Here is an 18,612-nt window from a genome sequence, read left to right as displayed (position 1 = left end):
TCCAAGGTCAATGTGAGCTTTACTACATAGATTGTGTTTATATATGAGATACAAGCACTTTTTAAACTGTCTGAAAATACTGGTAATCTGAAAACTATGACTTGCTTAAAATCATACACTCTGTGATGTCTTTTCAATAGTCCCTGTGATCTTCTAATATGGGGAAGTGGTTTTTACCAAGCTAACCACCGGCCTTGAAATACCTAATGATGCCCTGAGACTGGAGGGAATCATTCCAAATTGCTCTAAATTGAACTTCCCATGGTAAGAACAAAGGGTGACACTTAACTCAAGGCCAACAGCCATGGACCTTGGGGGGTCCAATTTTCGACTCAGGATTCCAGTCTTGGGAACTTCAGGATTTTAAAGTACAGTATCTTAACCTGGTATGCAGAGTGAAATTGCCCGTTTACCCAGAGAAAGAGCCTGTGTGGTGGTTTTGTGATTTTCCTAAGATTTCCCTTCTTTGCTAGAAGCTGGAGATCTCCAGGCTAGAAATGGAGCCAACTGGGAAAATGGCCAAGGCACTGCCCCCCTATGTCATCATTTACCCAGACTCCTCCTAAATTTCTAAATGTTCTCCTTAAAGATAAGCTACTTCATTCTCAAAATGCATGTCAGCACTCTATGCCAGACCTATTATAGCAAATCATGAATGATAGAGGAAATCAATTTCCCTCTGGGAAGAATCACACTTTATTAGGATATTTTCTGGTTGCAAGAAATAGAAATCCATTTGAACTAGCTTAAGCAAAGGAAATGTGCATTATAAGAATTCTGGGGTATCTTGAGGAATTCAAGAGTTGTTAAACAGCCAAGCTTCAGAAAGGGCAAGAAGCAGGAATTAGAACATTTTAGGGAACCCTGAAAGTCTTCTTTCCATCTCTCAGCATCGGCTTCCTTCTTCTGTTTCCCAGTCTTCATGGTAGAAAATGGTTATCACCAGAACTTCCCTCGTTGATGTGCTCTCCTCCATTCGAGGCAGCATCCAGACCTAGGTACTCTTGCCGCTAATTCCACTTTTCCAAGAAAGGAATCGATTGACTTAGTTTGGATAAGGTGCCCAACTCAAACAATCACTTGTGGCCAAGAGGAGGTGTCACTTGTTCAAACATGGCTGCTCCCACTGAAACAATGGATTGGAGGGACATGAAGACAGAATAGAGTTGACAAATTTAGAAAATAATAATACAGGATGCCCAGTCAAATTTGAGATCACATAAATAACAAAAAAAAATTTTTTTAGTATAAGTATGTCCTATGCAGGACACTAGTATACTGTGTGATGTTAATAGATATTCCATAGAAATAGTTTCCGTGATTAAAAAGGTTTGGAAAACATTGGGTAACATCTATCAACTCAGCAGGCGCTGTAACTCTCTAAGCGGGGACATGAGGTAGACAGTGTTTCCCAAACTTATCTGACTTTAGAAAAGTCACCAAATACCTAGTGTTGCTCAGAAGCCAGTCTGAGAAATGCTGACTTAAGGCAAATATATCAAGCAAGATGAATTATGAAAATTAGCAACCACTTATGGATGTCTTGATGTTAAGTCACACAAGAGCTCCCAACAATTCTGAAGGTAGCCCAATGGAAATCTGCATTATCAATAAAATGCACGCTAAGGTCTTGAGCCTGCATCCATGAGCCTTAGCCCTGATCATTTCTCCTTTTATTCTCCATTATCACAATGACTTAAACCTACACCAAATTTTACAGTTGTTTGATTATTTTATTGAGGCCATTTCAGCCCCTTTTCATAATGCTTCTAGACCATTCCTAATACCGCATCCCCTACCAAAATCACTACTCTATTTACATATTACATTATGATCCAGAAAGTTCATGTTACATTATGATCCAGAAAGTTCTGACTGTGGCCAGTGAAAACTGCCTATAAGAAATGACAACAAATCATGCCAGCAACAGATGAGTAGCCAAAGGCTATTTTTCCCAATCATACAACTTACCTTCTTGAAACTGCCGTCTCTTCAGCACCTTTTGACCTTACCCTTGAAGCATTTACTGTCTCTTCTTTTGGCATCTTGACTTCCCTGCTGCCTACTCTCATTCAGAATTTTTGTCAGTCCCCTCAATCCATTAACATACCCTTCCATGACAGGTCCTATTGGGGGTTCTGACATGCCTCCAAAGACAGAAAACACAAACATAATCCTGTGTGAAACACCTCTACCATGTGCACCCTCTTGAACTTGGATGTACCAGTTTTCAAAATGTGTATGTGTCATGAAGCAAGTATGAAAAAAAAAAAAATCACAGCTTAAAATTTGTCTCGGGTTATAAGATCTACAAGGACCCAGTATGAGTGACTTAACCAGGGTTAATTGGAAATTTAAATGCTGACTGGATATCTGATGATATTAAAACTTTTTAATATTTCATGATATTTTAAAAAGTAGTGTTTTTAAATGTGTTAGTGGGCTTGGCGGTTTTGTTAAGAATAAATAGGGGAAAGGAAGATGAAAAAAAGGGAGAGTGCCTTAACTGCTATGAAAAAATATGTCATCTGGAATTCACTTCAAAATAATACAGGTGAGAGGGAATGGATGAGAGTGTGGATGGGGCAAGGTTGGCTGGGGGTTCATGATTGTTCTAGTTGGGTGATGGGTACTTGGGAGAGGGCGTCCATTATACTATTCTGTTTATGTTTGTGTATGTTCAAAATGATCCATAATAACATATTTTAAATAAATAAATAGGGCTATTTGATGAGGAGAACCTGGGGGTAGAAAGTGGGAATTATGGGACCAGTCCTGCCACAGATCCTGGACTGGAAACTGAAAGAAAGCTTGAGAGATTACCTTCTTGTCCGCTGTTCCAGGCTTCATCCTGTAGAGCATTTACAGTGCTGACTAAGTGGTGGTGGCCCTCATCCAAAATTACAGAGATGTCTCTGTTCTGGGGAGATCCCCTTGCTCTGGCTCCTCACCAGCTGGGCACGGGTGTCCACTCCCCGTGTCGGGAATTTGCACCAGGTCTTGGTTTTTGCTGGTGCAGTCGCTCAAGGAGTAGACATCAAGTACTGAGTGTTTTTCATTTGTTCTCTGTGGAAAACTTTGTTTCCCTCCATGGGCTTGCTAAGACGCTGGCTGTTGCTCTGAGGCCGAGTTTTCTGCGCTTCTCACGTGAGCCCTCTGGGTTGCTACTCTCTTTGCTGATCTTCTTTCTCTCGTGCTGAGATGACAAGAGGTGCTCTTCAGACCTTAGCAGGAAGAGTGCCTTTCTGAGCAGAGCACGAGCTCCAAGCAGAACCACCCCTCAGAAATCAAAGACATGACAGTTCCTGTGGGACAGTTTTCAACAGCCCGCTGCAGCAGCAAGTGGGACTACCAAGGGCCAACATCGCATGCTCTACAAAAACACAAGCTCTGAGGGGAATTCTGGCTCACGGTCAGATGGAATTCGTGACCTGCTTACAGGATAGGTGTTTGGGAGACATCTCAATGCTTTCATGGAAAGAGATGACTTCCTGGATCGGTCTAGGCTCTTAGCTTCAAACCACACGAACCAATTCTGGCAGATGTAAGCAAGGTAAGAATTTACTGAAAAGATGTGTTGGTAGCTCAGATTCTCCAGGAAAACTAAAAAGTCACGTTGACAATACAGGTTGGAACAGGGGAAGTGAAGTTGCCAGTGTCATGGCAAAAACCCACTGCCCTGTTCCTAAACACTGAGAACCACCACCGCTGTCAACAGACCGGCCCGCGATGCTGCTTCTTCAGCTCACTAGCTCCAGAGCCAGGTCCAACCCAGGGGCATCCAATTGGCTGGGCCGGGGATCTGCCCACACCCCACCTCTAGGAAAGGATGGGGAAGGAGCATCCGGCCTTTCCTATCTCCCCACTGGCTTCCACGGGGGGTGTCATCACGGTGAAGTGTTCATTTCACATGTGTTCCCTTATGATCCAGAACAGCTGAACCCCTATGCCCTTCAGATGTGGAAGATTGGAACCCCAAACCAGTGCAGAAGAGGTCACCCTGGGGCTCTGTCAAAGAGGAGCTGCAGAAGCGGGGGAAGGTCTCCTTGTGAGGAAGAAATTAGGGGGCGAGACTGGGAACACTGCTAAAGCATTACGCTTTGAAGACTCAGAGAAGCTGCCTGTCTGCAGCCGTGCCTTGTCTCCGCCTCACCTCTGGACTTCTAACCTTTGCATTCAGTGTTTATTACACACTCGTTTTTAATTAAAAAAAAAGACCCATTGAAAAGAAAATGATGAATGAAGAGAGCAAAGGGACTATGGTGGCCACCTGCCATTTTTATCTCTTTACCAAAATAAAGAGGGAATAAAAGATATTTGCTAATCCTGAAAAACAGCCCAAGAGCCTAGACCCTTTGGAATTTGCCTTTCTGGATTTGGGAAGAGGATCCCCAACATAGCCAGAGAGCAGAGTGGCAGCACAGATTCTGGGCAACACACATCCGCACGCTCCTCTGCCATCCGCTGCAGGTCCGGCGGACACCACCCGCGCACACAGCCTGAACACGGTTATTGTAATGAGTCTCTGCTCACTTGGCAAGAGTGTCAAGACTTAAAATCAAGCCTGAACTCTTCCTCTGAAATATCATAGTTCTGTAATATGAACAGTTCACAGATGGAATAATCCATGATTGAATCTTGGACTACTTCAGAATTAAACGTACAGATTTGGGATAGTGAAGCAAACCTGAACTGCCTGCTTCCAAATACCATCTTCATTCATATCAATGATCACCACCTTCCATGCCTGCATTTATAAATCTACTTGACCCCCACTGCCCGACACGTGTAATTTGCCATGCAGTATATTGCCTTAGTGCTGCTCAAGGCTGTGATGGGGTGATCTCACTTCCCTTAATTGAGGGCACTTGTTTTCCCTTTGCCAGTGAGGAGAGCAATTGGAAATCCTGCTGAATCCACAGTTCCTCTTACAGCCTGAGCTGGAAGTTACAGCCATTTGCTTTTTCAAACTATGCTTTCCAGGAATAAGCCAGTTGCCTGCTAATGTGAACCATCATCTAGATGGGCCCAGGCCTGCACTACTGGTAAATAAAACATCTGATCATACCTAGGAAGCTATCAAAGATTAGTAGGGTCAGATCAAAAGGACTCAGGTGCTAACTTGAATAGGCTCCCCTGACCAAAGTGGACACAACTTAAGTATAAAAGAGAATAATAACAGCAAGAGACTGAAATTATTTACAATCCATAAATTATAGTGATAGTAAAAAAAAATCACCATGACTTAGTCACATTTGGAGGAGGCTGGGGAAAAACTCATTATTTTGAAAACTGATGAACAAAGGTAAAGAATTGAGCACTTATGCCATTTTTCCCATATAAATGATAATCAAACAGTAGACAAGGGAAATTTTCTCTTTATAGAAGTATTCCAGCTGAAAAATAAAGGATCATTAGTGGAATAAGAAAATTATCGCTTTGCAACTTCTAAATGAATCAAGGCAATAATCATTGGTGGGTGCTCACATCACAGACAGACAGACAGTCAGTCATACACCATGAGCCTCCTCATGGAACCCACCACTATCTACAAAGTAGTCTTGCCAAGAAAAAAAAAAAAAAAGGATCAACCCTGGCAGCATCCAAGTGGGCCAACCTTCTGGGAATGGGAACACAAAGCTCTTTCAAAATGTGTTCTTGCCAAAAAATGTTGAACTCCGGTCCAATCAAGCCTTTAGATTTCCAGTTTACAGGAAAGGCTGTCTGCCCACGTTGCAAGTCCTTCACTGAGAGGGGATTTGCACAGCACACCTCTAAGTCTACCTCAGCCACTGCTGGTACTGCTAGGATCCACAATTTCATGTATGTTCTGAAAGTAGCTCCTCTGGGATTCCAGTGGACCACTCTTCCTGCAGGAAACTACAGCCTCCAGTGCTGTAGCTAGCCTCAGGACCACAAATGACTCTCATCTTCACTCTCCTCTACTAACCATTTTAGATTCGACTCACCCTCAGCCTGCATCTGCACTGAGCTCAGTGGCTTACCTGAGTGGTGAGTGGTGTGACCAGGACCCTCACACCTGATAGGTCTAAGTTGCCACTCTTGCCCATTCACCATCAACATTGGAAAAGGAGTACCAAGAGCCACCCCGGTGGACCGCCTGGGCGGCAAGCACATCCATCACATTCTATTAGCCATCTCATCATTCTCTGCATGTCAGGATCCCCCGGCTATCCACTTTGACCTTGACGCTGATTGCAATTACAATAATTGCATCCATAACAATTCAAGATTTGGGAGGTTATCAGCCTCAGTGTCTTCATCCCGGTAGTCAGGGTCCCATTCTTTCCTAACTGGAGCCCTGACCTTGATATAGCAGTCCTACCTTGGTCAGGAGATCTCATCTTTGGAGCTCAGTTGCTCTGATGATTATGTCTTTGGTCTGGTCCACAGCTCTCTCAGCCCTTCAGTCGTAGGAGTTGAGAGTTCTCCTGGTTTTGGTGCAAGATAGCTTTTTACTCCTGTATCAATCAGCCAGTGGATGTGGGCTGCCCTGGGAAGGGGCATGACCTTAGTGAGGAGGCTCTCTACTCTTGAGGCAACCCTAAGGGGCTGACAGCTAAGGCTACGTGCCAGCAGCACTCCCAGCGGCCAGGGCAAAAAGTCCCTTGAAAGAGCATCTGGGGGTGCATCTCACTGTCCTCCACAGTCCTCTTCCCTTAAGCCTGTTTGGTTTTCCCCTAGATGTAAGTGTGCAGTAAAGAAATATATCTGGACTTTATTGTTTATATTAAATATTTGTTCCTTCAGGCACACAAACTCAACTTACAAATATATGCTTAAGAAATCTCATCACAAAAATGTCACTTTTTTCAACAATTTACTTTTCTTTTCTTTTTTTTTTTTTCTTTGTGGTTCACGCCACGCGTCTTGTGGGATCTTAGTTCCCCAACCAGGGATTGAACCCAGGCCACCGCAGTGAAAGTACCGAGCCTTAAACCCTGGACCACCAGGGAATTCCCAGCAATTTACTTTTCATTACTATGTTAAAATTTAAACAATTTAAAGGGAATTGGACATAATATAATCAATAATATAATATTATATATTATATATAATATAATGAGTGCATATAGATGTTTATTATGATTGCCATGTGCTGGGCACACTGAGCGCTTAGCTAATGTGTGAGAACAGATTTATTCATTGGACGTTTTTATTAGCCCTTCCGGAATCTTTTCTCATTTAAGAACCCCAATACTCTACCATTTAAAAATCATCCTGAAAGAACCGCTTCAGAGGATGCAGCACCATCATCTTTACTTGACAGCTTCAGAGTGCTGACATCATCCTTTAAATATAAAGCAATCACTGGACTCAACAGATGTGCAAAGCTTGCTCTCTGATGGAGACTGTCAAGATACTTGCAGTGAATGGCAAATCGGCCACACGATCTGCCAGAAACCTAACCCCATGGGCCGACAGCAAAGTGTTTCCCTTGGGAATGTACCCTCCACTTACCTGGAAAAATGCAGCTTCCTCTGAGTAGAGGAGGAAGAAGGCAGCTGGCGGGAGGCAGCCATTCTAGACACATCAGCAGCTTAGGCACATCCCACTGAGGGGAGGAGGTTAAAGTTGGGCCAGTGTCCACTTCTGATCCAATTGTCTCTAACCGTGGAGAACGCATGTACACTGTGGAGCATTAGCGTGGCTGACTTCGATCTTGGTGGGGTTCTAGGTGAGCAGTGCTGTTTTCAGAGATGGGTGTGTCTACTTACTTTAGGTAGTCATTGTGAGCAACTGGTTAAATGGCAGTCGCTGTCTTGATGCTTCTTGGCTTCAGGACCCTCTCTTCCCCACCACGACCTATTGGTCTGCTTAGGTGAGTGTCTTGTGCTGATCATATTGCCTGTCTGTGTAATTCTTCACCCTCACACTGACATATATAAGTATGTCAACCATCGTGTATCCAGACGTCCTTCTCACAACATTCTAACCTCATCTTCCCAGAGCACTTGACCCTTTCTTCTACCTCTTGCATAAGGGAAAATGCTGTCCCCAGTGTTCCATCTTTTCTGCACTTTTGCCACCTGTTCTTCTTCTTGAGGACCTCATAAATGATTGTCAATTTCCTTTTGTCTTAAATGAAGGAATTGTGTTAAAATTAACTCTAACGTTCCTTTTAGCTCTAAAGTTCTGTGATGCTATAATTTTTAACCATTCTTTTGCCCTGACACTCTCATTATCTGAAGCTGTTACTTTCGTAGTTCATGGAATCCTTCATAGTTGGGGTTATAGCATACTTCTGTAATTCAAGCACAATATTTATAACAGGAGTCATTTTGCAGATACAATGTAAAATGTATAAATATGTGATTAGAAGATTGTAGGGTAATGGGGTATAATCTGATGATTTTAATGTATCATACAGCATTTTACAATATTGCTATACAATGTAATGTATATTTTAGGAGTTCTTGACAGCATTTTTAAAATCTTCTGACACTGCTTTACAGATGGTTTAAGATGTTCATTAACTCTTTACTACTTCAGAATAAGCTTTACTAAGTGAAACATCTGCCCTCAAATCAGACTATTTTTATCCAAATGATGTGTTTCTGCAGCACGTTAATAGGTGCTCCATACAAAAGGATTTTATAATCAAATAAATGTTGGGAAAGGCTGGGTTAAATACAGTTAAATAGGTTTTCAACTGCAGGACATCGCAGAACCTTTTATGAACTTTGAAAGGAACCCCTTTCCAAACCTTTTTTCACCCAAACACTGTTTAAAATCTCGTGAAGTACTATTCAGTGAAATACAGGTTGGGAAAAGCTGCCTTATCCTTACTTGAGACATACTTTGTGTTCTAATCTAGAAGTGTATTTAAACTAATAAAGGAGAAAAAGGATAGCTTTTGAGATTTTTTCTCTTTGCCTTTCTTTGCCTGATCTGGAGTGGAAGGAGGCTCATCCTAACCATGTCTCTGGATGCTTCTTCCAAGTGCTGCTCTTTTATTTAATCTGTTGGAACTAAATCTATGACCAGAGGTAGAGATGGCAGGGGGTGGGGGGGGAGGAGAAGAAGGGAGTAAATATGAGAAAATGCTTCCACCGCGTTCCTTTGATGTGAAAAGTGATGTTGAAAACTAGGCTAGTATCGTAAGCAAATACTTTGTATTTAAGGAAGCATTTATGAGTCTTTTTCCCCCTCTTAGAGCGTACCTTATTAGTGAAAATGATAATACAACTATTCTAAAGATTACTAAGTTGATTTTGAACAATTCATGAACATTCTTTAAACAAAAAAAGCTGGATGTCCTCTAAGTTGTTTTTTTTTTTTCTGAATTATGTACTTTACTTTTTTAAACATCTTTATTGGAGTATAATTGCTTTACAATGTTGTGTTAGTTTCTGCTGTATAACAAAGCGAATCAGCTATAATATACATATATCCCCATATCCCCTCCCTCCTGTGTCTCCCTCCCACCCTCCCTATCCCACCCCTCTAGGTGGTCACAAAGCTCTGAGCTGATCTCCCCGTGCTGTGCGGCTGCTTCCCACTAGCTATCTATTTTACATTTGGTAGTGTTTATATGTCAATGTTACTCTCTCACTTCCTCCCAGTTTACCCTTCCCCCTCCCCATGTCCTCAAGTCCATTCTCTATGTCTGCGTCTTTATTCCTGTCCTGCCCCTAGGTTCATCAGAATCAATTTTTCTTTTTCAGATTCCATATATGTATGTTAACGTACGGAATTTGTTTTTCTCTTTTTTTTTTTTTTAACATCTTTATTGGGGCTTCCCTGGTGGCGCAGTGGTTGAGAATCTGCCTGCCAATGCAGGAGACACGGGTTCGAGCCCTGGTCTGGGAAGATCCCACATGCCATGGAGCAACTAGGCCCGTGAGCCACAATTACTGAGCCTGCGCGTCTGGAGCCTGTGCTCCGCAACAAGAGAGGCCGCGATAGTGAGAGGCCCGCGCACCGCGATGAAGAGTGGCCCCCGCTTGCCACAACTAGAGAAAGCCCTCGCACAGAAACGAAGACCCAACACAGCCAAAAATAAATAAATACATAAATGTAAAAAAAAAAAAATAATAATCTGTTAAAAAATATATATATAACATCTTTATTGGAGTATAATTGCTTTACAATGGTGTGTTAGTTGCTGCTTTATAACAAAGTGAATCAGCTATACATATACATATATCCCCATATCTCTTCCTTCTTGTGTCTCCCTCCCTCCCACCCTCCCTATCCCGCCCCTCTAGATGGTCACAAAGCACAGAGCTGATCTCCCTGTGCTATGTGGCTGCTTCCCACTAGCTATCTATTTTACATTTGGTAGTGTATATATGTCCATGCCACTCTCTCACTTTGTCCCAGCTTACCATTCCCCCTTCCCATATCCTCAAGTCCATTCTCTAGTAGGTCTGTGTCTTTATTCCCATCTTGCCACTAGGTTCTTCATGATCTTTTTTTTTTTTTTTAAGATTCCATATATATGTGTTAGCATATGGTATTTGTTTTTCTCTTTCTGACTTACTTCACTCTGTATGACAGACTCTAGGTCCATCCACCTCACTACAGATAACTCAATTTCGTTTCTTTTTATGGCTGAGTAATATTCCATTGTATATATGTGCCACGTCTTCTTTATCCATTCATCTGTCGATGGACACTTAGGTTGCTTCCATGTCCTGGCTATTGTAAATAGTGCTGCCATGAACATTGTGGTACATGTCTCTTTTTGAATGATGGTTTTCTCAGGGTATATGCCCAGTAGTGGTATTGCTGGGTCATATGGTAGTTCTATTTTTAATTTTCTAAGGAACCTCCATACTGTTCTCTAGAGTGGCTGTATCAATCCACATTCCCACCAACAGTGCAAGAGGGTTCCCTTTTCTCCACACCCTCTCCAGCATTTATTGTTTGTAGATTTTTTGATGTTGGCCATTCTGACCGGTGTGAGGTGATACCTCATTGTGGTTTTGACTTGCATTTCTCTAATGATTAGTGATGTTGAACATCCTTTCATGTGTTTGTTGGCAATCTGTATATCTTCTTTGGAGAAATTTCTCCTGTAAGTTTTTACAGGATGTAATTTACTTAAGCTTTACTTTCACGTGCTTCTTCTTTCAGCATTTCCACATGCCCTCCTCCAGACAAGAAAGAGTTAACACTCTGCAATTCTCACCCCACACCTCTTCTGAAACTCCAGAGGCAACTTAACTTACTTTGGAAAGAGAGGATAGTTCTTAAGATTCCCAACATCCAACTGGCTCTGAAACCATATTTTTCTTCACGATTAGTACTCATTTTTTCCTTTTATCCAACAAACAAGACAAAGAGACAATTTGGAAATGGTCTCTGCCCTCAAGGGGCTTAGAGTCTAACCAGACAAGCCCAACTTGAGGTTAGAGGGTACATAAAAGGGGGTTACCAAGTGGGTTTCTTGAGGATGGTGAAACTTGGGCTCAATCTTTCAGTGTTTGCTTAGTAGACCAAGTAAAGCAAATGCATTCACGAGAGAGGGCACAGCCTGAGAAATCTCACAGAAACTGTAACATCCTGACACTATTTGGGAACAGCAACTTGTTCCCAGGACTGGGGCATAGAGCAAGGCAGAGCTGGTGAAAGAGGCAGGTGGGGTCACATGATGCAGGGATTCAACTTTATCCTATAAACTACAGGGGGTCATCCAAGAGTGTAAAGCAGGGGAGACAAAATAAGTTTTCCATGCAGTACAATTCATGTAGTACTATGTGGAGAACAGATTTGAGGGCACCACACTGTAGAGGGAGGGAGAGCAAAGGGAGGGCATGAGGATCCAGGAGAGGGATGGCAAGGGCATGAATCACGGAGGCGGCAGTGGGGCTGGAGAGGGGATGGATACAAGAAATATCAAGGAGGTAAAACAGATGGAATGCGTTCTCTGTTCTGATATGCATGTGGAGGGAGGTCTGAGGTTTGCAGCTTCGCCGACTGGGAAGATGGTGGCATCTCTCACCAAGTTAAGGAACCCAGGAGGAACAGCCAGTGTTACAGGGGCAGGAGGGAAGGGAAGGATACAAGAAATTAATTTGTGTATTTATGAGTGTAAAGGGCCTGTGAGACATCCAGGTGGAAGTGACAAGAGAGGAATTGGATATGTGGAACTGAAGCTTAAGAGAGGTCTGGGCTGCAAAAAGTGATTCTAGAATTTTTGTGTAGCTGGGTGACTGGGTGAGGATTCTATCCTACTGACAGAATATTCTGACTAAAATGCTATAAAGTTAGAAATAAATAACAAAGAATAATTTCCATATATTTAGACATTTAAATTTTTTTTCAAATATTTCAAAATAATTCATGGGTCAAAGATGGATAACATAGCAGAAATTATAACTGAAAGATAATGAAATGTATCAAAAATTATATATCAAAATACAATTATGTATCAAAAATAATGCTAAAGTAATATTTGGAGAGAAATTTTACAGTATTAAATGAATATATTAGACAAGAAGAAAGATTTAAAGTTACTGAGCTAAGAATCCAAATCAATAAATTAGGAGACAAAAACAAAAACAAGATAAAACAAAAGCTTTAACTCAGGGAAAATAGAAGAAAATAAATGTAAGAGCAAAATTAATGAAATAAATAACAAAACAAAGAAATAACAAAAACAATCAAAGAAATAAAAAGCCAGATTATTAAAAAGACTAATAAAATAAACAAATTTCCTGTATGATGGATAAGAAAAGAATCCTGGCACAAATAAGGTATTAGGAATGGACAAATACCAGGAATGTCCAAAAAGAACACCTATATACAGTGATTTGCAAATAAGAATTTCATACAAATAACATTGAAAATTAAACAAAATAGATAATTTCCCCCCAAAAAAACTTTATGAAATGGACTAAAAAAAGAAAAAAAAATCTGTAGACCTAGAACAATTACATAATTTGACTAGTTTAAGCATACACATAGACACATACACAAATATCATTCCTATATATCACCAACAGTCAATTAGACAAAGTAATTTTTTAAAATACATATTGCAAAAGCAACAAAGCATTTAAGATATCTAGGAATAAATCTAATAAAAGATATACAAGGGAGAGTTATAGAACTCTAATAAATGATATAAAGAAAAACTATACAACATATACCGTGTTCACAAAAAAAAAAAAAGAAGACTCCATAGGTAAGATGATGGTTCTCCCCAATTTATTCTAGAAATTCAACGTACTTCTAATCAAAAGCTAAAAGAGTATTTCACATAATTTGGTGATCTTGAAATTCAGGTAGAAGAGTGAAGAACAAAGAATAGCCAAGAAAATTTAAACAATAAAGGTAGAGTCACCCTATAGGAAAGATTATTATAAAACTATAATATTTAAATCAGTGCAAGTAAAGACAAATGAAAAGAAAGAAGGCCTAGAAGAAGAAAAGAAGAAGGCCTAGAAACAGACCCACATAAAAAAGAAAATCCAAAGTGACTACAAGTCAGTGGGAACAGGATGGATTACTCAATAAATGGGTCTAAGACCACGGGCTATAAAATTAGATTCCTACCTCACCCCGTAGATGGGCTAAAGGCCCATAGATAAAAAATGAGACTAGAACTTTCAGATGCAAACACAGGATATTTATGGCATCAGGATAAGGAAAAATTTCTTAAATGAAAAGCCAAACAATGTATAAAGGGAGACACGGTTAGATCTGACTGCATTAAAATTAAAAATTTTTATGACTGAAAAATGCCATAAACAATGTGAAAAGATAAGCCACAGAACAGAAAGAGATGTTTGTTTCCCAAAATATTAATGTCCTGGATATGTACAGAATGTCTACAAATTGCTAAGAAAAATATGAACAGCCCAATAAAAAAAAAAGACACAGGAGATGAACAGGAAATGCACAAAAGAGAATATTCAAATATCCAATACACGTAAGAAAATATGCTCAACCTCACCTGAACTAAGGGACATGACAATTTAAAACATCATAATAATAAAATACCATTTCAGTCTATCAGATTGGCAAAAATTAATAAATCTTTTCTTTCTTTTTTGGGGGGGGGATTTATTCCATCTTTATTGTGCATCAGGGCGTACATGATAAACATAGGTCACCCTCACTAGCCACTCATCTGCTGTCCTTCTCTGGGTGAACAAGCTCTGTAGGAAATTCTAAATTTAGCCCAAGAGATCAGGATCAAGAAGGGAAGAAAAAAAAAAAAGGCCGAAGCCACGTCACCATCCTGCTATATCTCTGTCTTAAAAGCAACACCTGACGTCACCGAACACTCACTTGCATGTGACAGTCCCATGCAGGAGACATGAGGCTCTGCTAGGGAAATCACTTGTTCTGCTAATGAATTTCTTTTTCCCCCATAAAAGGACACCTGGCTCCCTGATACAGACGTGAAATTACAGAATGTCTCGAGGACTAAGCACAAGCCTGTTGCTTTCCAACAAGGTTATAAACCCATTCCTTGCTTCAGTGCACTTTTTTTCTTACATTCAAAAGTTGTTCTAAGACTCCAGAAACGTGAGTACCGTTGTCACATCCTGAGCACTCAAACACCACCCAGTGAGCTTCCTGCCGGCAGACACAGGCCTTGACAAACCAGTCCCTCCCTAGAAGTCCTGAGACTGGGCACTGCCAGAAGGTTGCAGGTTCATGTGGAGTTTGTACATGTGATTGAGCGCTTGTGTGCGGAAAGCCCCACTGGTGTTGATCTCCGTCAAGGTCAGGTTATCCAGCTTGGCATGCGCCTCCTGCTGTCTCATGAAGCTGTTGGCAGACACCCGGAGCTTGGCTATATGAGTGTCCCGCACATCCTTGATCAGGGTCCAGAGCTCATCTGCTTTCAGGATGTAGTCCAAAGCGTGATTTAACAGGAGTTTGATGAGCTCCATGTAGTAAGGGCTGGGCATAGGGGTAAAAGTTTTCTTCATTTCATTCATGATCCCTAATCTTCTCCAACTTTTTCACGTCCATCCACTGGGGCTGGTGGGGCGGGCGGTGAGCAGCCGACACTTCTCTCTCTGTTTCAGGTTGATCGCCAGCCACAGAGGCACCTGCACTGGTAAGCCGGGGTTGAAAGGCCCCAGGTCACCCTCGATGAGGTGGATCTTGTCCAGACTGAAGTTCAGGATTACGGTGACCAGATCCTATTCGGCCAGAAACTCCACCTCAGCCGTGTCCATGGCTGCGCCCACGGCCAGCCCGAGACTCGCCAAAAATTAACAAATCTTATCATATCAGGTATGTTGGCATAGATGTGCGGACAAAGAATTCTTCATGCTGCTTTCTGTAGTATAAATTGGCATAAATATCTTGTAGAACAATTTGGCAATACCCAGTAAACATGAAGCTGTGACTACCCTGTGAGCAGCAATCTGCTTTTCAGGAATCTCATAGAGAAGACACGAGCTCACGTGGATGTGAAGATGTCTATTATACAAGAACGAATGGAAACAAACTATCAATTGGGTAAATGGAAAGTAGTTTATTCAAACACTTGAACACAAAGAGCTGCTAAAATAAATGATTTACATCTACATATTTCAACATGGATAAATCTCAAGTATATAATTTTGAGTTTAAAAAAAAAGCAAGTTGTAGAAAATGTGTTCAATATGAAGCCATTTATTTAAAACTTCAAAAACCCATAGGACAATACTTATGTTGTCTTTTTGATATATACAGATGTAGAAAGTACACCACGTCGGGGAATAATACTGGCTACAGCGGGTGCTGGCAGGCCCCACCCATATTCCCTCCAAGCTCATTATTCCTGAATCCTCCAACTTCTTAGTGCTAACACTTTCCACTCTACCTGAAGGCTGCAGGAGAAGGCTCAGCCCCTCACGGGGCAGGCCTGAATGTCAAGGAGTCTACAACCAACGACAAAGGGAGTTGATGGGTAAACACCCCAGCTTCCTTAGCCCTCAGATGGAAGAACTCTGAGGCTTGTCTACACAGGCCCCCAAAGACCCTTATGGGATTGAGCCCCAGTTGCCCACAAGGATACCTGTTCATCAGCACACTGCATTAACTCCTTTTCCTCCCCAGGATCACTTCCCCACGCCACAATTCTCAAATAAACTACTTGCACTCAAATCCTTGCCTCTGGATCTGCTTCTAGAGGATCTCTTACTAAGATGCTTACCACCATCAGGAGACGGGCTACCTCTGCAAAAGGAAGAAGGGGAAGAGATTGGGGGTACATTTTCATTGTATTCATCACAATTTACTTATTTTAAAAACCTGAAGCAAATATTAGCAAAATGGTAGGGTAGTGGATTCATAAGTCTTATTTTATTTTATATATTTTCTGGGTTTTAAAATGTTTCATATTTAAGAATTAAAAAATTATAATAAAGTAAATGCTTACTAAATCTGTGATAAGCAGTTAGAACACTAGTTCTGTATTTACTTAGACCCTGCCAGGGCCATCTCTAAGGTGTTTGAGGTCTCAGGCAACTATTTTTCATTTTGATTTAAAAATGTATATAAAATTCATGGACCTTCCAAAATATACAAGCAGCTCATGCAGCTCAATATCAAAAAAACAAACAACCCAATCCAAAAATGGGCAGAAGACCTAAATAGACATTTCTCCAAAGAAGATATACAGATTGCCAACCAACACATGAACGTATGCTCAACATCACTAATCATTAGAGAAATGCAAATCAAAACTACAATGAGGTATCACCTCACACCGGTCAGAATGGCCATCATCAAAAATCTACAAACAATAAATGCTGGAGAGGGTGTGGAGAAAAGGGAACCCTCTTGCACTCTTGGTGAGAATGTAAATTAATACAGCCACTATGGAGAACAGTATGGAGGTTCCTTAAAAAACTAAAAATAAAACTACCATATGACACAGCAATCCCACTCTTGGGCACATACCCTGAAAAAACCATCATTCAAAAAGAGACATGGGCTTCCCTCGTGGTGCAGTGGTTAAGAATATGCCTGCCAATGCAGGGGACCCAGGTTCGAGCCCTGGTCCAGGAAGATCCCACATGCCACGGAGCAACTAAGCCCATGCGCCACAACTACTGAGCCTGCACTCTAGAGCCTGCAAGCCACAACTACTGAGCTGCGTGCCACAATTACTGAAGCCCGCTTGCCTACAGCCCGTGCTCTGCAACAAGAGAAGCCACTGCAATGAGAAGCCCACGTACTGCAACGAAGAGTAGCCCCTGCTCACCACAACTAGAGAAAGCCCGTGCGCAGCAACGAAGACCCAATGCAGCCAAAAATAAATAAATAAATAAATAAATTTATTTAAAAAAAAAAAAAGAGACATGTACCACAATGTTCATTGCAGCACTATTTACAATAGCCAGGACAGGGAAGCAACCTAAGTGTCCATCGACAGATGAATGGATAAAGAAGATGTAGCACATATATACAATGGAATATTACTCAGCCATAAAAAGAAACAAAATTGAGTTATTTGTAGTGAGGTGGATGGACCTAGAGTCTGTCATACGGAGTGAAGTAAGTCAGAAAGAGAAAAACAAATACCGTATGCTAACACATATATATGGAATCTAAAAAAAAAAAATGATTCTGAAGAACCTAGGGGCAGGACAGGAATAAAGACGCAGACATAGAGAATGGACTTGAGGATGAGGGGAGAGGGAAGTGTAGGCCGGGATGAAGTGAGAGAGTGGCATGGACATATATACACTACCAAATGTAAAACAGAGAGCTAGTGGGAAGCAGCTGCATAGCACAGGGAGATCAGCTCGGTGCTTTGTGTCCACCTAGAGGGGTGGGAAAGGGAGGGTGGGAGGGAGATGCAAGAGGGAGGGGATATGGGGATATATGTATACGTATAGCTGATTCACTTTGTTATACAGCAGCAACTAACACAATGATGTAAAGCAATTACACTCCAATAAAGATGTTAAAAAAAAAAATTCACGGGCCCATGTGAAGCAAAGTGATTTATCAATGACAATTTAGAATAATAGGTAGAGAGGAGCTATTTTTGTACTTGCTATTGTCCATCAGGGCATGGGAAGATTTGATTCATCGTAGTGTCAGGCACCATCTATTCCTATCAGATCCAGGCACCATCTCTTTGTGTTCTTTATTGTTAATTGCACTGGATCTAGATAATTTTGTGTCTCCCATGCATGAAGAAAGGTAGCAATGATGTTATTACAATGCATGGCTCTTCAGAACCTGCTTGTGGTTTGCAGTTCCCTAATACCATTTATTTAATTCTGGTTACAGCATCACTCAGGAACCCATTAGTTCAAGGAATGTCTATCCCCTGTCCAGTATGGCTCAAGATGGATCAGGGAAATCATGGCATTGCCACACCCATCCAAGGCAAGAGACATAGGTTGGAAGGGCCCCTGGTATAGGGAACAATAGACTCAAAAACCCTTGGAGAAAAAGTGAGTCTCCTTGAGGACTGCCTGACACATGGCACAGAGCACGTGGAAGATACGGGGTGCCCCCCCTGGGGTCCAGCAGTGAGGTCACATGGACTAAAGGATGCCTGCCACCACCCCTGCCGCCTTCAGGTGCATGGGCCAGAGGTAGTACCATGGTTGGAGCCAAGTCACACAGCTCAAGTCCAGAGGGTCAGCAGTGGACCACCAGTAATCCAGCACCCAG

The 18,612-nt window shown here is 41.6% G+C and overlaps 1 pseudogene across 1 annotated transcript; it reads right to left on the bottom strand.

Moving 5' to 3' along the window:
- Nucleotides 1-10,082: 10,082 nt before the first annotated feature.
- On the bottom strand, nt 10,083-16,990 carry LOC309631407 (DNA replication complex GINS protein PSF2 pseudogene; annotated as a pseudogene). Its single transcript has one exon. The product of its transcript is annotated as a DNA replication complex GINS protein PSF2 pseudogene (transcript).
- Between the last annotated feature and the right edge of the window lie 1,622 nt (nt 16,991-18,612).

The sequence above is a fragment of the Balaenoptera borealis genome (assembly GCF_965194805.1).
Source record: "Balaenoptera borealis genome assembly, chromosome: 6".
NCBI classification, from domain to species: Eukaryota; Metazoa; Chordata; class Mammalia; order Artiodactyla; family Balaenopteridae; genus Balaenoptera; species Balaenoptera borealis.
This window is presented reverse-complemented; position numbering and strand designations above follow the sequence as displayed.